Source organism: Lissotriton helveticus, chromosome 5_1 (assembly GCF_964261635.1).
Source record: "Lissotriton helveticus chromosome 5_1, aLisHel1.1, whole genome shotgun sequence".
Lineage (NCBI taxonomy): Eukaryota > Metazoa > Chordata > Amphibia > Caudata > Salamandridae > Lissotriton > Lissotriton helveticus.
In genome coordinates this window covers 1,194,160,573-1,194,184,141 of record NC_136065.1, presented here as the reverse complement: position 1 = coordinate 1,194,184,141, position 23,569 = coordinate 1,194,160,573, and the positions used below count along the sequence as shown (strand labels likewise).

General features: G+C 40.4%; 1 protein-coding gene across 1 annotated transcript in view; it reads right to left on the bottom strand.

Annotated features, from left to right (window-relative positions):
* SLC18A2 (solute carrier family 18 member A2) overlaps positions 1-23,569 on the bottom strand; it is a 416,215-nt gene that overhangs the window by 164,754 nt on the left and 227,892 nt on the right. The window lies entirely within an intron of this gene.

The following is a 23,569-nucleotide window of genomic DNA, read 5'->3' as shown; positions in this document are numbered from 1 at the left end:
TCAACACACATTTAAAACAATGATTGGAGGCAGGTGTACTGAAAAACTGCGAATAATTGTACCTATTATTAGAAAGACCTAGGTTTCCATGTTTGTATGCACTTCCTAAGATTCATTAATGCTTAGTTTCACCCCCGGGAAGGCCCATTGTCTCAGGAATCGGTGGCCCTACGGAAAGACTATCTGAATTTGTAGACACTTTTTTACACACATATGTTTGTAATCTTCCATCTTATGTAAGGGATACTAAATCTGTACTGAATATTCTGAATGATCTTACTTGGGATCCGAATATGACATTTGTGACCTTGGATATAGTTTTGTTTCACATGAACATTTCACATCAACATGGTTTATCAGCACTTAGGCATTTCTGATACAAACGGCCCATTGAACACATGGAACAATCCGAAATGTTGATTAAGATGTCACAGATGATACTGAAACATAATGTCTTCATGTTTAATGGTGAATGGTATCAGCAAATATGTGGGACTGCTATGGGTTCCAGATTTGCGCCGTCTTTTGCCTGCCTATTCATTTGTTGGTTTGAGTCGGCGCATATCTGGAGCCCATCTGGAGCTAGGTGGCACGATTTTATAATTTATTTTGGACGGTATGTTGATTATTGCCTCTTGATCAAGACTGGAAATCAAACAGAATTACATGAATTTTTTGAACATTTGAACAACAATAAATTCAACATGTCCTTTACCATGACACACAACCAAGAAAGTATTGTGTTTTTGGATATTGAGCTATATGTTGACCAAGGGAAGATCACTATCTGGAAGTATAGAAAAGCTACCTCCTGCAATTCCTTGTTGCATGCAAATAGCTCACACCCTAGGAGCCAGATTAATTCCATCCCCTTTGGGAATATGTTCAGAGCTAGAAGAAACTGTAGTAATGACACAGACTTTTTACTTAACATTGAAGACATAGAACTGAGATTTCTAACCAGAGGTTACAACAGGGATATTATCCTTAGGGCTGAGAAAAGAACACTGAAATTGAAATGGACTGATACACTTGTCAATAAGAATAAAGTTGTGACAGGCTAACAACCAGGATCACATAAAATATATAATATACTTAGACAACACTGGCATTTGTTAACATCGGATAGAGCATTACAACCTTATGTTTTGGAGCATCTTAGTTTAACTTATCGTAAAGGTAAGACTATACAAAACAAAATTAGTCCAGTTATGCTAGGGAACATGTGCCTAGGAATACATGGCTACATAAATTGAATCAAGGTTCCTGCCCTTGTGGAAACTGCAGTATATGCAGACGTCTGTTAACAGAATCAAGGAATTTAAATACAATGACTCACGTAGGTATAAGATTAACACACATATTGATTGTATGACAATGTATGTTGTTTATGTAATCATCTGCAAATGTGAAAAAATCTATTCGGGGAGCACTACACGATCATTGAAGGATCGCATTGCAGAACACTTCAGAACTGTCAAGAATTTGCATGCAAAGGATTGTGCAGTACAAAGTACGCAATTATGCTTCAAGTTTCATGGAATTGAAAATGTCATGCCTGATGTGATGGGTGGAAATTGTGAACTTAGGTTAAGACAAACTGAGGCCGGTTGGATCATGAAATTACATGCTGTGGACAGGTGCCTTAATATTGACAATGAGTTTCTGTAATTTTTGGGCACTTGAGGAAATGCGGCTTACACTATACTCCTGATAATTTCTTGAATTTTTCTTTATCTCCTTTTCTCTGTCTGAGAACTGAATGATATTTTGATTGTGCATAGCCAGACTTTTGTAATTAAATCTATGTAGGGATATTTTCTGACCGTAGTACTGAGGCACTGTGATTTTGGATATTTGCAAGGTGGAGATGCTAATGGAGTCTTGAATTCCCTTTACTTTAAATTAGCCTAAAATTGGTTGGATACTCCAATGGAGTTGGTTAGGGGAGTCGTAAGAGATATCTTCTTAACAAATGCATGCTATTCCCAACTGTGGTGCACAATGATTATTTTATTTTACACTATTTTTATTTGAAATGAGATGGTAATGTTCGATTTTTGGTTAAATACTCGTAACCTATTAGATAACCATGTGGGAATACGTTTATCTATATAAGGAACATTTGCGGCATGACATTGGTGCATTATGGACAATCAAATGAATTATTCAAATAGTGCATTTAATGAGGAATTATAATGACTCTTTTTATTTGATTTGTTTTTTATATGGCTCTTGACAATAGATCCATTGTTTAACTAAGTCTCCTTTTCAATATGGCGCACATGAATGCATTATGAAATTCAATGTTCGTAGTCCATGTACGCTTTCTGGTACTATGTAACTTCTGAATATATGGGCAGCTCAAAATGGTGTCCATGCGAAATGCCAATGCACAACGAGGAACACTCTCTCGAGCAGCAGAAGGTAGGAAACTGACCTGTTTATTGGATTACTGTCCGCTATGAGTTATATACTTTGTTAAACTGTAAAATTAATATATTGTGTGTGATTGTGCTTTTCCCATTTAACTCCTTGATTACTTGAATATGAATTTTCCTTGAATACTGGTTATAGGTCTATGAATCTTATTGATGGGTGACAGTCGGTTGTCTTTACTCGGGAATGTTAATGATTATTGAAGAGTCGGTGCTCTAGATAAAATGTATTTAATGTGTGATATTAAAATACGCTGTTTAGGTTTGGATTGGTTTTTATTTTTAAACCTTTTAATATACCATGTTGATTGTTGCGTACAGAAAATCAAGCAATGAATTTGCTGACAGTACTGACTATATCATGACTACGGATATATAGCCTTAAGTTAATAATGTAATAATGTATATTGATACCTGAATTGTGGTAAAAAATCCCTTAGAAAAGGACTCTAATGCTATAAGTTAATAGCTGGATGCCATGAAAACGTACGGTCATAATTGGTGACATTGGAGATTTACCTTTACCGTGACTCATTTAGTGAGTTGGTATTTGGTGATTTCAATTTTTACTAGTGGCAACACGGAATTATTGTAGTTCCCACTCTATCACTTGCATGACTCTTTTGGCTATTTGTATCCTGGCACACTATTTACTATTCTCTGCACAATTTACTAATCCTTTGACTCCTTCTTTTGCGCAAGGGAATTTTCTTTGTGCATATTGTTGATTATAAATCACGTTTTTCTTTGAACTTCCTCGCGCTAAATTTATTTTGATTAATTTACACTATACTAACCCTAGTGTAAAGGAAGCAACTGAGATAGTTATAGGTGTTATTTGTCTTTTTGTAGCCCTGAGAAAGTCGTGGGATATTCTCCACAAGACGAAACACGTGTTGGCTACATTTGGGGTTCAGACTGACTGTATTATTGCTGATCTTGGAACTCAACATTGGATATAAAATGAATAAGCCTCTATTACAATGAATTGGTGGATTTACTCTTGAATTGGATGTTTGCTCAGCATAAGACTTTGTTTGCACAACATATTACTTGTCTGCCTCGATATCCTACTGAAACAACCGATTCACACTCACTCCATTTGGATGCTGGGCTTGTGGCCAAAAGTAACCCAGTAACTTCTCAACACTATCCTCAGTGTTGACATGTTGAATAATTAAGCTACGTCAATACTTACAGGATTTGAAGTAAAATATCGCACTAAATTCTATCTCATTGTCTATGATCTCACTTGGAATCGGTCTGTGGAAAACGACCTTCACAGCAATACCTATTACGCTACAACTTTATATTTTATAGGTGGTTCTATTCACAACATTATCAACAGCACGCTTGTCACTGTTCAGTTATTCAAGGCTATAACTTTAAAGCAGTTAAAGGCTAAACTTGTTCTTCACTGATGTGACGTCACACTAGTCCCTAATAAGAACTGGCTATTCAGGCTCAGCTATCTTAAAAGAGACAAGGCTTCACTACATTTCTAGAAGGGTAATATGTGCCCTTTTATAAGATATATTTTAATCATATTAAAGCTGCAATAAAGTGCAATCAAGTAATGATAAAAAAAAAATCTTATTTCAAATGAAAAAAATTACTCTACGCAAAAAGATAAAGTATTTCTTCAGAGCATAAAACACTTGAATTCAGTCCAACGCAAAAGAACATAACCTGCTTCTTTGTTTTATCTTTTTTTGACAGATCTTTTCTTTAAGTGATGTTGCTAATACCTACGCACAGGGGCGGATACTACATTAGAGAGGAGGAGCATCACCCCATTAACTAAATTGTCCCCAAAGATGAAAATATAAGGGTAATAAAGTTAATTTTACCAGTTTATTTTTCAATAACCCCGAACAAGCCAAGTGTCAGGGCTGGGCTGCTGCTGAGAGCAGTGATGGGCATGGTACTTTAAGTTTAAAGTGTGCATGTCTGATTGGCCGGTCATCTTACGAAGGCCAGCCAGACATGCGAATTTCAAGCCTCTCTCACAGCTGGGTTAGATAAAACAAAGGGCCTCCAATGCTGTTGGGAGTGCTGAGAGAGCACATTCTATCCAATCCTGGTGCTGCTCTCATGCTGATTGATAGCAAGAGAGCAGCATCAGGATTGGTTAAGGGAGTTGACTAAAGCCTTGAGGAGAGAAGAAGAGGACCTGAGCAGGAGTACGTGTCGTCATGCAGGCTGCTGCAAGCAAGGTAAGTTATTTTGTATTGCATAGGCCCTTTGCATCTAGCGCTCATAAATGCTCCCATCCCTAACCATTTTCCCACTGCCTCAGAGTTGCCAGCCGCCACTGCCTAAGCATGTGACCCACACACGCCACACGATAAACGTTCAAACTGTGATCCAGTTGCGACTGTAGACAATGCCAGTATTGTTCTTCTCTACAACTAATCTCATGCAACTCTATAGTTGTTTATTGCGCACATCAAATACTGCATTTTTCAAATACCTTTTTTTAAAGCAGTATATGAATCAGAATTAAAAAACCATACAGCTACCATCAAGAACCTACTACCATCAAAAAGTCACTACTAACTTTACAACCACCTTTTACATTCAGGCACACTTAGCAGAGACCTCCACCACCGGGGCGCAGACCTCAGAAACTGGGGTAGAGACCTCTGCATGGAAGACTATAGGAGAATTACATACACCTTCCCCAAATCACACACCTGACACACATTCCCTTCCACCAATATAAATACTGCCTACACCATAAGCTAAGCTTTTACACTAGAAATAACTACATAGGCTGCCTCTATTAACCCTCGGTGGAGCACAGAAGGCATCCTTATGGCAGGAGATCAAATACTCTGTCAAGGCATTGGGGGAGGAGGCCCGCACCATGGGGGAAATTAAAAAGGAGTGACATGATGAGAGAAGGTTGAGGAAAGGGAAGTTCTACAGGATTCAGTTTACACACGCTCGATCTAGAATGGCACATCAATCGGGTCTGCATCTCACTTCCCTCGGTTGCTCTCTCCACAATGCACCACCCCCTTCTATGGGGGGTGCCTCTTTCATACAACTACTAATGTGGTGGCAGGTAAGGTTATAAACCCTTCCGTCATAACTCACCCATATCTGTCCATCACACATATCTACATCGTTAGGCACCTATAAGGAGATTATTTGTGTTCTTTTCATACAGCCTCTCTTTCGATTAGATATGTTGCTTTGGTGGGCCCACAGGCGTAATAAGGCTCTAAAGTATTTCTATCAGTTGTTTTGTTAAAATTGCACGGATTTGGGTCTAACCTCTTTACTCATAACTAACAGGGTGGATGTGTGCTTATTGTGATACATCTCTATTTGCAACCTGGTCAATATCTAATGTAACTGTTCATTCAGTTATATTTTGTCTGATTAAATTGCTCTTAGACTTGGCATCGTAAGTAGCCTGGGTAGAATTTTGATTACGCCAGAGTAATTTGAGTAATTGTGCACTACTCTTTTACGTGGAAATATCGTTAATTATGCAATTACTCCTCTTCACGGATTTAAGAGTAATTTGGGAGGAAAATCTTACAGCGAAAGCACATTTGGTGAGCGGCCACTCATTGCCCGTTATTCGTGGTCGCCACATTTAGTTCTGTTTCTTAGCTCAAAATGCATCTTCATGTCCATTTTGGATGCAAGGATGCATTTTGCGCTAAGAAAAGTGCTAAATACCGTAGTACATTGGGGAAAAATCCTACCCCAAGAGCAGATTTAGCAAGCACAAGCAGCTGCTAGCTATTCGTGTTCTGCTGCCTTAAGCACTAATACTTAGTGCCAAATCCATCCTCCCGTCAATTTTGAATGCAAGGTGGCATTTTAGCGCTAAGAAATAGTGCTAAACGCAGGATTACTCTTCTTGCAGAATTTAAGCTTAATGTTGTGGAATTCTTATGTAATTTAGTGTGATAATGCTACACGGAATAATGCAAGTTATGCCCACCTCTAATTGTAGGAGGGCACTATAAGATATATGTTAGACCTTGTCTTAACTAGAAGGAGAGGCATCTTTATGGGTCTCAAACTTTACATTTGAGCCATCAAAATATTGTTTTCAAGTATGACCTAGGATGGCTTACTTCACTATATATGTCTCTCTTTCCTTCTAGCTTCTGCCATACAATAGAGCTTGGTATCCACCTTGCAAACATCAACACCGTTGAAATCAAGGGACATCCTGGCAGCCGCAATTAGGTCCTCAACCATTCACACTTCAAGTAAGTCTCGGAACATAATTCTATATGTCACCAATCACCAATGGTCTTTTCACAAAAAAAAATCATATTGTTTATAGTATACAAAATGTTTAAAGCGTTTTTATTGTTGTTTATTGTTTTCCTTTATTACCTCTAAATTGTCAGCATTTGTGGTCAAGATCACTTTTACAATTTGGCAAAAATCATTTACCATAATGCTTCTTTCTACAGCTGTTGGATCAGGAGATACCTTGGCCACACCAACTACGAGGACACTGATTGATTCAGCAGCTTTCATCATGGCGGTGATCTTGAAATGAAACATCTGTGGCTAGAACTGGGGAGTTGACTTTGTTGAGATATAATAATGCACTGCATGGATAAACCCTTAATTACATGTTTTGTTGTGTTCACATTGTACTAACTTTATTATATTTTGGACAGAAAAATGCCAATTAAAGAACTGTGCAACAATTTTGAGAGAACAATGCATTTGGTGTACTTTAGCTGTGTTATGATATGGTATGGTATGGTATGTTTACTCCCTGTAAAATGTGCATGTCATCCAGGAGAGTATCATGGCACCTGTTAAAGTTGAGGGCTGGCCTGTCTGGGGCTTACTAGAAGGGCCAAGTTTTTTTATTTCTTACGGAATTCCAGAGTATATCTGTCAGTTCTGAAGTGGTATTGTAGAAGATTTCAGGAGACTGTTTCACCTCTGGCTTTGCCCAGCGGATGCGGGTTACATGGACAAGGAGTAGGTTGGCCGAGCAGAGATTTCTATTGTGGTGTGAAACCAGACTCTGTTGAGGTATGTTGGACCTTGGTTGTCTATTGCTTTGAAGGTATGTGTGAGGAGTTTGAAAACCTCATTGTGACACATCCTGAACGTGGTTATTCTACAGTTAGTTGGCCAGCTGGGTGCTGATGAGCTTCTCCTGGACTTTGGCTGGTTGGGGGAGGCGGGATATGGCCTATATGTGATCAATGTCAGGGGTCCTGCCAATGATTTCTTGAGCAGTAGCAGGATGGTTGCATTTTTCCAGGAGTTGGGAAGGTGGCGGTGGAGGGTGTTAGGTTGAGAATGAGCAGATGGTGTCGAGCCCTTTGGCAAAGAAGTGGTGCAGGCAAGGACCAGAAGAGGCTCCTGAATGGATGGGGCACATGGTTTAGGCGGTGTCTGTTCTGGTGATATCTGGCAGCAGGTCTGTGCAGATTCCTGTTGAGGTGGGGAACTTCAAGGTCTTTTTGGGGGATGAACTTATTGTAGATTATGTTGTTTTGTTTGTGAAGTAGAGGAAGTGTTGAGTGCAAAGTGCCTGTGATGGCATTATAGTTGTGGAGCAAGCGGACGAGGACATGAATTCCTTCACAATGATGAAGATTTCTTTGGTAGTGTTGGGGCTGTTTTGGATCCATTCAGTAGGGGACAGGTGCTTTGTGGTTTTGAGTTCTTGGTGGTAGAACCGTAGGACCAATTTGTATGAGTCTCTGTCCTTGCTGTTATGGTAGTGTTACTTCGTGAACTGGTGGTCCTCGGTGTAACAGCTGGCCTGCGGCTTGGATCGGGGTTGTGGGTAGTTCTCAGGGGAGCCAGGGAGTTCACAAGGAGGTGATTAATGTTTCAACATTTTTGGTAGAGCATTTTACCATATCTATCTATTTTGGGGGTTATAGAACCTGGACCTCTGTGATACAGATGTCCTCAGGGATTTTGTTCCATTGGCAGCGAGCTGACTGGGTAGGTGGCTCTGTGTTGGTTGCGCATGTGAAGGCCAAAGCAAATGAGGACGTGGTCTGTCCAGGGGTGGACTTTTGTACCACAATGTTGGGGAAATTGGTGAAGACATGCTTGAGGAGGTGTCTTGTTGTGTGGGTGGGGTCGTTCACCCACTGGGTAAGTCTTAAGATGCTGCAGTCTTGCAGAAGTGTGGTGTGGATTGGGACTGTTTAGTCCTCTAAGGGGAAGTTGAGGTTGCTGAGAAATATGAAGGAGTTGGATGCGAGGGCCAGAGGGGTGATGAGGTCTGTTAGAGTAGTCCTGAAGATGTATCTGGATCCTGGGGCGGGAGAGTAGAGCTCCTTCACAATGTGTGGTAATTGAGAGGCTGATTTTGTAGGCCAGGTGTGCCAGTGAGAGGTGCGGACAGTTGGCATGGTATAATCCTGCACCATAGAGGAATCATGTTTTCCAAACAATAGTCTAATATATTGATGCTCACCAACATGTTCCCAAATGGGAATGGGGTGAGCAAAACATGTACATGATGTGGACTGTGAGACATGGAGGTATTTATTTTGAGTGTTCCATTCCATACTACCCTCTAAAGTAAGCCCTTAGTCTCTAGCAGGGACATAGCTTTGACAATACTGCGCTATGCTATGCTTTATCTGAGTTGCTATTCCCCTACAACACCCTGGAATAAGTCTTCTCTGCTTGTTATCACTTCGTTTGGTAAGTCAAGTGCATAAAGGAAGTAATTTGATTATGAAGTTGGAATGAAATACGATCTAAGGGCTCCCAGTCTCCTTACTCCTTTATTCTCTTATCTGTAAACATTAGGAGTGCTTATAAACAAGCTCAGTGTAGCAAGGTGCAAGAGCGATAAAAATCATGAACTAGACTCCTTACAAATTGTACAATTCATAGAGGAGTGCTGACACAAATACCCAACCACCACCCCTAGATGTGGTACAGTGAAAAGGTTTTAGCTATGGCACTAGGAGACTTGACGTTTACCCGTTTTTACCATTTTGCCAAAATATGCTGGTTGTGATTTCGCCATTGGAAACACCCAAACTCCAACTGTTGTATGGTGACAAAATGGAAACTATGGAACCAGGAGACAAGGTTTTTAATAATACAGGCCTCCCTTGTGACTCATTTTGTGCTTGTGTCAGTTTTTGAACATGTTACTCTGCTCCTTTCTCTTTTACAGGAAATCTAAACTAAACCTAACACTGGTAGTAAGCATATGATAAAAGAACAAGACTATAACCTAACAATCATTTGATTTTATCCATGGAGTTGAGAACATCCAATGTCATAGTCCACTCACTAAAATGTGGTGTAGGGGGAAAGCTATGGACATGGAAAGAAGGAGCCCTGCACGGTGGTGCTGGTACTCCTGCTTCACTAAATTGTTTGGTGATTACAAAAAAACGGGTTTACAAAAAAAACGGGTGGGGATAAAGGGAAGTGGAAAAGCACACGGCGCGTTAGTGGAAGGGTGGGGATGGAAAGTCATGATGGGACATTAAGGTGGGAGTTATGGGTGGACCCAAGTTAAAGAGAAAAAAGAAGCAGATAGTTTTGGGGCGGGCGGACCCTCCCTTTAAAATAAATAAACAGAAAACCAGAACAAATGGATTGTTCTGCAAGAAAAACTTGCAACAGTTTGCTTTTGTCAATCTGCTATAAGATATTCAAAAAGAAAAAAATGGTTAAAAAGATCTAGACCAGTTTCTTCACATGTGTTCTCTGTTGAAAACACATAAAACCATCATGTCTGCCTTGCTGTATAGGATCTTCTTCTTTGTCCCAGGAACCTGCTCCGATGTTGTTTCGCATGCACAGTCCACTGAAAAGATAGGTGAAAAAAGAAAGATATTTTGAATTTGTATGTTAAATACTGCATATCACGTCAACTTTATTTAGAAGGATTATTATATCATTAATTTAAAGAAAAAACATTGTGTAGTCCATTGTGTAGTCTTTACCAGACTGTTTAGTAAGCAAATGTTTATTTACCGATCTTTACAATATTTAAAATTTTAAGAAACCTTAAAATACCCCAAAATTTGACTCTGCATTCAAAGGTGGAGGTTCGGACAAAGCGGGTTGTTTGTGTGCATAATCGTGCGATTAAGCTTTCAAAAGATATTTCACAACATCTTCAATGCATTCCCTATCTTTCATTTGAGTGTAATTGTTTCTAAAATATTTATTATTTTTGATTTAAATGTAAAAACCTTGGAATTTTTATTACTAATCGTGGGATCTTTTGTATGTTTTTTGAGGAAAAAATGGTCTTTTGAAAATAAAGTATAGGTACACAATTTCAACATCACAGAAACAAACTTTGAAAAAATGTAACATATCCCAAATGTTAATGTTGTTTTTTAACTGTTATGTTTTCAGGAAATATAAACATTGAAAAGCATTACCACTGTGTCATGATATGTAGATTTGTAAATCCAACAAAAAAATACAAGATTACTTGCATACACATATAAAATACAACATAAACAGTTAGAAGAAAGTTCAGACTGCATGCACCACTGGACACCACTATCAAAACTCATGTACTCTTAAGTCATAATACGTATAATGCACTTACTTCTTATCTGTTGCTCTTACTGTTGTAGCTGAATTTGGAGTTTTTTGCCAGGTTACTCTCAGGAACCTCTTGTACAGTGGTGTCATACGGGGATATCTGAGACCAGCGACAAACATCTACCCAGTCTTTCTCATGCCGGTATGGATGTCCCTCCAATTTGGGCACAAGCTGCATTGCTTAGCTGGGTATCTCGACCGCCATGAACCTGAGGGTACGTTTGGAGGAGGACCCCCTCACACATTATTTCTAATTCTGCATTAATGACAGGGGCTCTCTTATCTTGTCCCTCAGCCATTTTGAGGGTTTTGATAATGAAAGGAGAAGCAGGGTGGAGGAGGATGCTGTTGTGGTTAAAGGATGACTGAGAATGGCCACAAAATGTATGTCTGACTTCCTCTTCCTGTATGTAATTTTCTGTTTGTTGCAGGGTGGGGATGTCTGCATGCAGGGCAGAGATTCCGCATGCAGGAGGGATCCCTCTTCATCTGGGACAAAGCTCTGCGTGCAGGAGGACGACCCCTGCATAAATAGAAGCACTCACACATTCTGAAAATCCTAAAAACTATAACAGAGATTATTTATGTACGTAATCAATGTATCAAAAGTAAGTTATGCAGTAAGCATTTCCTAATGGATGAATGTGATATGTGAGAGCTTGCACATAAGTGTTGCTAATGAAAAGTGTTCCAGAAATGAAGTGGCAGAATATTTTTTATGAGTGTTGCATGTTTGTAGTTGACATTATGTCAATTGAGCAGAGTTGGTATGAGTTTGAGTATATGGACAGTCTGGAAGTTCATCCTTTTAACTTGGACAAGAGATTGTCCAAGTACTTAAACTCACCAACGAAGCTCGCAGCTCCAGAAAGTTAGTTAGTTGAGCCACCACCAGTATACCCTAACCTCTATTCTGTGCTCCACCCTGGGTACCTGGATGTAGGCGTAGATCAGGGTCAAGGTCTATATTTAAGCCCGGTCACATGGCCTTGTTGTGCACCACACAGCAGGCTATAACAATCTTGGACCAAACATCTGGTGCGCACAACAGCAACCTCCTATACTATCAGGACATGTTAATTGTGACTTAAGGATCCAAAAAGTGTGTTCAATCATGGCTGGCGTACATATGTATACCCTACGGTATCTCTGTTGACGTAGGGTGGTTGGATGCCAGTAGGGTGTGAGGAGATGGGGCGAGAGAGCATGCCCAGCATCACCAGACATGTGAAATTTTTTAAAGGATTCTGTATTCTAAGTGTAATGTTTCATAACACAAGGGTAACCGTGGGTTCCAAACAGACCTGGGTAAATACGCAAGGTTTTCAAAAACAGCAGTCCCTTATATATAATAGCTAAAGGTTAGCTCATGGATAAAACATGTATTCAAAAAACAATGTTTCAATAATATAATTTTTAAAACAGGTCTGCTCGGTTGACCAACTGAGCAGACCTGTTTTAATAATTATATTCAATTTACAACTGCTTACAGATTGTGTAAATTGTGGTACACTCGTTGTATCTTTGTATCACGTTTGCCAAAGCACTGAGCACGTTTCTTACACCTCACTGTCACTTTGCACTTGAGAATTGTTTCTTAAATTTCATTTATTAAAACATTGAGTTGGAATTTTTTTTTTTTTACTGTTTTTTAGCTGTTAAATATCAGGGATCCCTGTTTTCTAAATGTAATACCATGCCTACGTACATGCAGTGAGTGTTAGTGTAATGTGTGCAAATCGAGCTGTAGTAATTAATAAGTGTGTTTGAGAAGCCACCCTCCAATTGGACATCTAGCCCCAGAGATGTTACTTACTAATGACCCACATGTTGCTGAAATCCACAGTAACCAAGCGACCTGCAGAAGGTGACTGACAGAAGATGTAGCAGTCTTGCGTCCTTCCAGTAAAAGCAGCATATGTATCCATAAAAGCAGCCCCTGCTGTTGTACACAGCTTGCACATTGACGGAGTGTACCAGGTATGTGTCTGTTGTGTACAAAGAGTACTTTTATGGTGATGTGGCTGAGGTGCCATATGGATGCAGTCAATGGCTCTCAAAACGTAAGTGATAAAGTGCATAATATTAAGTTTCCACCCTTTGCCTGTCTGCCAGTGATTGTTGACATGACAGTAAACTGGTGCATTCCTCTGTTGCAGCATCTCAGTACCTGATGCAAGCTTCAAGACTGGCTTGCCTGTGAATTACCTAAATTGTCAGAACTGACCCTTTGAAAAATGCCCATGAAATGGAGTACAGCCAGTATTTTGCCATGAGCATGGATAGTTTGAGAGTGGGCTGTATATTAAGCTCCTGCTCCTAGTCTGCAGTCTGTCAAGGATCCCTTCAGGTGAGAAGCGGTTTCTGGTAGGACTGCTTCACTTGACATCTGAAAGATGTTGATACTTTGCCTGTAAATTTTCTTGTTCCTGCTCAAACCATTATTTCTCGAAATGAGGGGCAATGCAACACATACATTAATTGACATAAAGAGGGAAGAAAAAGTAGTTTGGTTTGTGAGTTTATTTTTATGTGGTTAGACTGGACGTGATTGGTTGGTGTTGAAATGTTTTTCACCAGTAGAGTTCAGAACAATCACTCCTTGCATTACGAGGTGTGTTGCAAGTGTTGTACAACTTTGTTATAGATTTCTACAGAATTATCTGGGGTCCTGCCAATGATTTACAGAATTATCTGTAAAAAATGAATCTTACAACAAAAACCTTACAATAACATAACACAGGATTTGCTAAAAAGCTAATTCAATTATTGGATCTTATCAAACGAAAAATAACAAATCTTCCTTTATTTTCCAGTATATTTCTATAGTTATGCTGTGGCTCCATTATTTTCTATGGGAACATGCTGCAGTACCAGTGGTTGGCCATGTGTGTTGCTGAACTTACTCTAGGGCTGAGCTGTAGTATATTTACCACTGTTTTGGTTCTTTTTTGGCTGTAGTAAATTTAGAGGTGCAGTTTGTGAATAGCAATGTGCTTCCTGGTTTGAGGACATGTATTCACCCCTCACTAAACCCCTCCTTAACCCACACTAACCCCTCACATTTTGTAGCATGCATTCACCTTTTCCATTCCCATCCCTCTATCCCTACTACATGTACTACGTAAATGTGTACATAGGTGTTCGGAGATCTTCGTAACTGATATCTCCATGTGGAAACAATAGGAGCTTGGAGGCAGAGGTCTCTGTATGTAGGTTAGTGAATAGCATTTTATGGTACCTGGTAAGTACTATTGTAGTACTACTAAATGTACTGCACAGTGCAGTTAGTGAATAAGCCCTCAAGGTTTTAGAAGCGCGCAATGCATGTACGAAAAGTGCTGTAAATTTGAATGAGTAAGTAGTAATAAATAAAAAATATAAAGGAAGTTCTGAATGTGCTGTATTATTACACAGGAATGCTATGGCACTCAACCTTTTTAGCATGAGCATTATGTATTGGTAGAGAAGTATCTCTTGGAACACTAGAATACATTCTTTATGGAGAAAAGTCAGCACTAGCTGCATATGTAAATATGCTATTTGCATATATTTTACTCCACTCATGGTTCACCTGGTGAATCTGTGGGCCCCATTCCGAAATTGCATTTTGTAGTATGTAAAGCAGTACTTCAGTAGGTAGCACTACTTACTACAAAATGTAATTCACAAACCTACAGGTGGAGATTTCCTCCTTCACCTCACATAGCTTGTCAGTGGGGAGATCTCCACACATTTACGTTTAGTACTTGGTAAATGTAGGAGGGAGTAGGGGGAGTGGTGGGAAAATGGTGAATATATACCTCTAAATAGAAGCGGTTTAGGGATGGGTAAGAAGGGATTTGGGAAGAGGTAAGGAGGGGTTTATGTAGGGACATGAACCAGCCACAAAAGAGAAAGCCCATCGCAATTCTCAAACTGTACTTCTAACATTACTACAGACAAAAATGCTACAAAACAGTAATAACTGTACTCCAGCCCAGCTTTGGAATATACCTAGCACTTCACATGGCCCTACACAGGCACTGCAACACACCCCTATAGAAAATAATGGAAGCAAGGACTGAAAATAATATCCAACAGGAAATAAGGTTAAAATAATAAAAATATAACAATTTTAAAATAATTATTTATTAAACAACTGCATTAAACATTATATCACAATCAAATGAAAATATGTTATATTTCTGAAAATTAATAATTAACTCATTTATAAAAGGCATTACACTTTTAAACTTGTAATACAATTTGTAATTATTTTGAACTTATAAAACATAACCTTTACTTACATGTACTGAAAGTTAATTAAATATCAAAATGCTAGTGAGGGTGGGCTTTTTACATGTTGTTTAACCAGTATTTTTAAATTAGATTTATATATTTAAATGATTAAATATTTGATTAACAATTATTTGATGATTTAATATGCTATTACATGTTATTTTATTTTAGTTTACATTTTTAATTATTTTTTAAATTATTAAAGTTTATTATTTTTCCCTATGCCAAAGGGAGGTATCCACCATGGTTTCAGATATCTCTGCCTATAGATGAAAAGTTACTAGTAGTACATTTATACTTGCACATTCTGTCCTACACCTCTCTATTCACTGATTTCAGGGAGTGGAGAGATGTAAGTTTACACTTAGGTATAAATCTACACTTGCAAATGGTGAATCACAAAAATATTTATACCTATGTGTGTGTATGCCAGGTGCCTACCTAGTATTCTTCCCATGTTCACATAAAATGATGCTGTGTTTCTAATTTTCCATTATTCTTTTTGTCTTCTAACATCTGTACTTTATGTAAGGCCCTTTTTGGCCAATTGTGTCTGATCCGCTCTAGAAAATTATTAGTTTCAGAGAGGCCTGGCACAGTGAACACTGTAATAAAGAGATCCCTTGTAGCCCCACATAGGTCAACCTCTCCTTCTGCCATTTTTGGACTCCTGATCTTCATTTCTACTGCCACTTCTACTTCTCTTCTTCACCACCTTCCATTTACTCTTGGTTTTACATTCACGCTCATTTATCTTATGCACCTTTCTCCCTTCATTTTTACCAGTTTCCATCTCTTTTGCATCTCTAGTGCCCCACCTCTAGTGCTCCACCTCTGGCTTCCTCATCCGGCAAAGTTTTACCATCTTTACTTCCTGGTTTTCACATTTCTTCCCTTCTCTGTTCTTCTTTTTGTTCCTAACAAAAATAATTGAGCTCTCACATTTTTAAGCCTTATGCTGGAGTAGACGATGAATTATTTGCTTAATATTAACGTCTAGATGTTGCAGTTATTCCTTGTAAGAGATGTCATTTAAGGCAGTTTGGTTTTAATAGGAGCAACGCACTGACACCTTCTGGTAGGTCAGCACCTTTTTTAAATAACAAAATGAATAAGGTAAAACAAGCCCAGTAGAAGGGCTGCAACAAGGGAGAATTAAGCCTTTGTGGAAAGTTTCACCCCCATGATGGAATTGGAGAAATTAGGTAACTCTGTGTTATTCTTGTAATTCAGAGTTCTGGTCAAATTCCGCTAATTTCACTTTAGCAGAATTTTTTCTCTTGCGGAGCTCCACTGGTGAGAACATGCGAGATTTAGTGTCCCCCAGCGCAATTTTTGACTTCCGGCAAGAATTTCTAATGTCGCTTATCATGAGAGGTCAGAGGGTTGCTTCTCTAGTAGATTTTCTTCTTGAGTGGCTGCATATCAACTAGAGTACCCGCCCACTCTTGCGCACCTCGTGGGCTGATTTTTCAATGTGGAACATGCTACTGGTGCTAAATCACAATGCGAGCAGCGAGACATGCCTATTTCTGCCCGTTGGACAAAACTCTGTGGAATCTCGCAGAGTTTTTATTATAACTCTGCAGATCTCTGCAGAGAGAAATTCCACAAGTTTAGCCCACCCTGAGAGAGAATCTAGTAAACTGATAAGACAGAGAAGAACGTCTCCACACATTAATCATTGCATAGACACTGACAATGAGACTATTTCCTCCATGGTACACCACTGCAAAATTGATGCATGGAACACTATCCCAATAGACGCTGCCTATGGAAATCAATATAATACTGATGTTTCTGTTTGTTACAGCCACAACGTTTTGAAGCATGAATTACTTGAGGACATGAATGCCTGATGTTGTAGCATTACTGGGGTCAGTCAATGGTCTGATCTGACAGCCATCTCAAGGAAACTATTATTATTCACATCAGCATTTCCCCCGTAAACAAGGAGAGAGGTGTGCGTCACACCGTGTGCAATTACATTTAAATCCATGCATGACATTGGATCACTTAGGCAACATTATTGGTACTATTGCATCAAATTACGTTAGATCAGTATCACAGACATATCTAAAGTGTATTAATCAACAGTCCCCTCCATATCATGTCCCAGTCCAGGATCACCTATTTCCTGTTGTAACCGGACTTCCAATAAGTCCCATGCCATCCTTCCTACCTGTTCTGCTCTATTTTAAACCAACCTGTGCCATACCCCACATTCAGTATGTACCTAACTCTCAACTTCCCATAACCATTGCTTACGTGTGTGCAGTCATTTGGACATCTATCTTACAATGGCGGCCAGCACGGATGAGGGGGGGGCGGGTAAGCAGAGGTGGGGTAGTGGAGCGGGGAGACAGGAGGAGGGAGTAAATAAAAAATGTAATTAAACCTCCTTACCCCATCCTCACCTCATCCTCCTGATCGAGTCTCTCCATTCCTCCTGCCCGCCATAACAGGAAACGCCCAGGATGCACACAGGCTCCCCTGAGCCAATAACAACTCTGCAATACAGCGTTGTGATTGGTCTCAGATGAGGAGTGAGAGCCTGGCCATGTTCTCAACCCAGGCTGTAATGCAGCCTGGGTGGAGAACATGCTAAGAGCACATACATGTTTGGCTGGCCCCAGACGGCCGGCCAAACATTCATGCACACTTAGGGAGTGAAAACCACTCCTCCCCTACCCTGCTCTGTTAGCAGAGCAGCCCGCCCTGCCTCACAAAGCTGCAGCGCCTTCAACAAGAAAAAATAGAATGATAACATTGAGTTATTATTATTTTATTTTTCCTTACACTGCTGGAAAGCAGTGAGACGATGCTCCTCTGCCGTAGCAGAGGAGCCACCACTGTTATCTTAGTGCTACATACTTCTTTGCCACAGTGAGACCTAGTTCCAATACCTTCTCAGGATATTTAGTGTTTTTATTACAGATGATTGGCCCCAGTAAGCACATCTGTGCCGTTGGCTGTAGTTGCAATTTGGTTAGTATTCTTAAAGTCTAAATTACTTCACCCCAAAAGGCACTCACACCCAGGCATGTCCACCACATGTGAATATAGGTTCCCCCTGTCATTCTGCATTCAGGGCACTGTTTCATCTGGAGTAATTTAATCTGTGCAACTTCTGATGTTATCCCTATGTATGAATTTATAATGCATACGTTTAAGTAATGCATGACCTGTAACTCTCCTGCTGTTACTCAATAGAGATGTACAGTCCCCTTCCCTTAATTCCATGGCCATATCACCTTCTCATTATGTCTTCAGTGTGTTTATATGGGTACTGGTGCGTGGTATCAACAATGAGCAAATTTAATTTCTGGAAGAGTCTGGTTTAATACATGTGTTTCCGGTACTCGTGAAACCCTACCCAAGCCCTCGGATAGCCACTGCCAAACCAGTATATACCACGAAGCATCAACCAGCTATTTCCCATTTATCACAAAACACCACATAGCCCACCATTCAGCCGTCCTCAAACAGGTCTCCCATGTCACGTGGGGGTATCATTCTCACATCTCTGTCTCAGGAAAAATGGCATCATTGGGCCAATCCCAGAGCCCCAGGGAATCAGCGGCTGCATATAAATATACACATCCCCTTCTCTTTTAGTTGCCTGTTTCCATATATCTAGTGGGGTCTTAACCTGTAACAATATAGCTGTCCATTTTTTGCAAGGGATTAAGGGCAATGCAATTAGTGTCCGTCGTCATACCAAACGCGCCAACATCCCTGCCACTGGCTCAGTGACGCCTCCTGGAACCACTGCACTGTACCTAAATATGAGTTGACCAAAAATAGGTATTGAAATTTGGTGCCTGTAACCCTCCACTCTCTGACTGTAGTTTCAGTTCCCCAGTAGAGCAATCGGAGCAATTCATCCAATTTACAGAAGCAAGATTCCGGAATGCGCTTCGGCATGTGTTGCAATACATATAGTACTCGAGGTAGCATGATCATTTTGCTAATTGTGATACGCCCCATTAAGGACAGAGGGAATCTCAGCCACTTGTGCACACTTCACTCAAGGGATGTCAATAAATTGCCCACATTAAAATCATATGCTTCATTGAAATCTGAGCTCAAATACACTCCTATGTACTTCAATGGAGTCGTATGGAGCTTAATGCTTTCTAGGCATTCCTTCCCTGCTACAAACGCTTGTATATGTTACAACACTGATTTATTGGCATTTATCCAGAACCCTGAGTGCACCCCCACCCATGCTAATGTACAATATATAGCCGGCCATGCGGTCATCGGGTTTCTCAATGTTAACAGTATATCGTCAGCATATAATGACATGATTTCCCACTTATCTCCCACATTTATTCCATCATTTGTGTGTTGGATATGTATAATTTGTGCCAGTGGCTCTATAATTAGTGCAAATATCAGTGGAGAGAGAGGCCACCCCTGCTAAGTCCCTCTCTCTATTGACCAACTTTCAGACACTCTATTGCCTCCTTTCACCCTTGCCTGGCTCGCAGTATATAGTAGCCTTACCCATCGCAAGTAATCTGTCCCTAAGGTATGGCATTGTAATGTGCAGTCCATAAATGCCCAATTAATAGTATCAAAAGCTATGTGGGCATCTAATTAGAAACTGTGCTTGATTCCTCTCTTTGCACGGCATGTTTCATAATTAGGAATGCCTTTCAGATGTTGGTAGCGGTGGTGCGCCCCCACACAAATCCCGCCTGATCAGTGTGGATTATCCCCTCTGTTGTCTTTGCTAGGCTTTCTAAGCTTCGTGCTAATAATGTTCCCAATATTTTTGCATCTACATTCATCATTGACAATGGGGATATACGATTCACAATCAGTGGGGTTCCGTCCAGGTTCGGGTAACACTACTATATTTGCCTCTCTTAGTGAAGCTGGTAATACTCCCCTCTCAAATGCCTCCTTATACATAGCTAGCAATGGCTTCCACAGCAAATCCACATATGTCTGGTGGATACAAATTTGCCTTAGCCTCACATCAAGAAGCCAGGCTTGAATGCAACATTGCATGAAGCAGGATTATTCTCTATTGAGCTGAAAGAGAACGGTATTTATAGATGCTTCCACGGGAAACGAACTGACAAGGGAAACGGCCTTTACAACGAAGCCGTTTCCACGAAATCTTTAACCACGCATGCAGTACAACGCATGCGTGGTTACCACTAATGCCTTTACCACGCATGCCTTTACTACGATGTTTGTAGTAAAGGCATATGTGGTAAAGGAAAAAAAAAAAAGGGGGGGGCTTGGGGGGGTCTCCCCCCCAAATAAAACAACTCACCAGAAGTCACGTCGGCATCAGAGTCGTTTAAGAGAAATCGGGAAAAAATGCCGTTTTCTCTTAACGACGTATGACGTCACCACGCAAATAGTCGAGGAAAAGTGTATGCGTGGTAAACGAATTTCATTGTAACGCATGCGTGGTAAAGGCATGTGTTGCAACGGAATTCGTTGTATCGTCATATATTCACTGACAATTGCGTCCATCTTCTCCTCAGCAATTAAGCCAAGAGCAAATAATAGTGGTACAACGGCATGCTACTGAGTATGGCATGGCATCGTGTACTGTAACATCACAACTGGCAGAATGCACTGTAAAAATTATAGTTTAACCAACACGGTTCAAATAAAATAGTATATTAAACAGTGGACAATGACAAATGTCGAAAAAGGTGAAAGATAAAGAACAATTGTAATACGAAAAAAACCCAGAAGCTGTGTAATTATTCTAGAAGCAAGAATGAAAGTTGTGAAGAGCACCTTGTAATAAATATCAATGAACGCGTGCATTGTTTGGTGTTTCATAATCAAAGCTTTAAAACGGTAGCTTGATTACATTGAGTACAAAAACATTTTATAAACACTAATCGCCTGAGTGATGGAGGAGCTGCCAAAATGTTGGCAGATCCTCTGTCTGCCACACTTGAGATTGGCCATCATATGTGGGGTGAGTGATGTTCTAGCTGTTCCAGTTATCGTACCTATTTCAATAGGAGTGTAGCCAGCACAATCAAGAGAAGCAGGTTCAAACAGACTAGCAAATAGCATATATTCAACCACGATATATTGCACGATATATTGCTCAAAACAAATCAGAATTTAATGACTAATTTAGAGAAGATGTGCATTTCAAGATTAGGCTAATAGGATAAGAATATGAAATAATTTTCCTAAATTAGAATATACCAGAACATACAGGGAGAAATGACTATGCCCCTAATAACTTTACAGACCACCAGGATGTAATTTGGAGAATAATCGGCAAAAACATCGCTTGACTCCTCTGGTTGACAAATCTTCCCAAAGACATCTTATTATTACTAGGAGGTGAAACAATAATGCTGCACCAAATGCAGGAATACTGAACTATTTTCTGGTGATTTCCAAAATGGTGCCATGAGTAAAATTCTCTTGTAAACCAATTACAGGTCAGCTTTCCATTTCAGCTCACCTCAATGGGGTGAACACATGCTGTGTGCATGAGGGGAGGGGATCAGTAGTTGCTTTTCATATAATATTTTTTTTCAATTAGAATATAGTCTCAGTAGTATCAAGCTACTGGAATATCCTGGTCAGAATACCAAGAACTAAACATATCAAGAAGTTAGGTGTGTATAGGTAAGTATAGATTTACCATTCTTAACTCCACATCGACATACAGAAAGGTGATGTTAGGAGTACTTGTAGTAGCCTAAAACATGGACAATTGCTCTGGGTAACATTCCAACTCATTGTTTTGTGCCCATGTGTGCCACTCTAGACAGCGGCCCACTTTATACAAACCAGTCCTGACCATGTTCTTCTCAAATTGATAGGCGAGATCCACTCGAGAATGGAATACAAGCAACCCCAGACCGGTTTCCACCTTGTTAGGCCTCATTAGAAAGGTGCAGTTTGGATTGTGCGGCACAGTGAGCAAGGGACCCATTGCTTGTCATACCTTTGACCACTTAGGATGCTACATCAAACACACAAAATGTGATGGGAGGAATGCTTGTAAATAGTCCAGATCTTGGTCCTGGGTTCTGCTGAGCCCCTCCCTCCTTGCGAGTGCTTCACTGCAGCTCACAGCAGCTCACATCAGTCTTTGGCTCTGCTCTAGCCCACCAGCTCCTGTAGCATACTTGAGAGGCCACTCATATTCATTCAGTGCTAAGCACCCACCAGTGCCTCTGATGCGCTTGCTGGACTGCTCTTTAGGTTTGCAGAGCACCCAGCAGCAACCTTCTTAGTAATGTTTAGCAAAAGGGTATAAAGTACCAATGCATGACCTTTCAAGATCGTAATAATATGGTGCTTCACATACTACCACTATTACCATTACCTTAATACCATTGTTACTAATACCATAGCATTACCACCACCACTAAAATCCCCAGCATAACCTCTACAACCATAAAAATCACCACCATAACCACCCTTACCAGCAGCACCATTACCAATACCACCATCGACATTACCACATCACACAGCATCTATACTATCGCCACCAGTGCTTAATTTGTAAAACAATAAGTCCCGGGGCCCAAAGTTTTTGGATATGCAATGTGCGTTTGTGGGAACACATCCATCCTGCATGCACTATGCTCGGCTGCCAGGGCTTCTCGCTGCAAAGCCAAGCCTGTTGAACGAGGCCCCTGTAGGGAGGTGGGAGGAGACAGAAAGAAAGTCGCTCACCGGCAAGTTCACTGTGAATTCTATCCCAAAGGCCCCACCTAGAAGCAGGACCCTGCAACCGAGGGCCAACTTCATTCCAGAGCGCCCTTTCCAAGTCTGCCTAGCTTCAGCTCAGCCATGAGCCCGCCCCCAGCTATATATCCACAGGGGAGGCTCTGCCAGGGCGCAGGCATAGTGATAAATGACGGCAGCTCTGAAGACGACATTTATATTTCTAAACAATTATCTGCATCTCCGCTGCCCCATGATATAAATCTGTAGTACCGGCACTGTCTAATACGTGCCAGTGCTGAGCACTGGAAACCACAGGCACAAATTAAACACTGATCACCACCATTACTATCATCACTACCATTACCAACATCACTGCCATTACCACCACCACCACCAATATTACTATTGCCGCCACTAACACAGTTGCCACCAACATAATATTACCACCATTACCTTTTCCATCACTCCCATCCCCATTATTACCACTATCATTACTGCCACCACAACTTTGTCATATGTTTGTATGTGTTTGACTGTATTGTGTGTGGGTTAGAGAAAGAGTGAAGGGTTTGTGAGAGACATTGTGTGTGTCTCTGGAACAAAACAAGCACTGG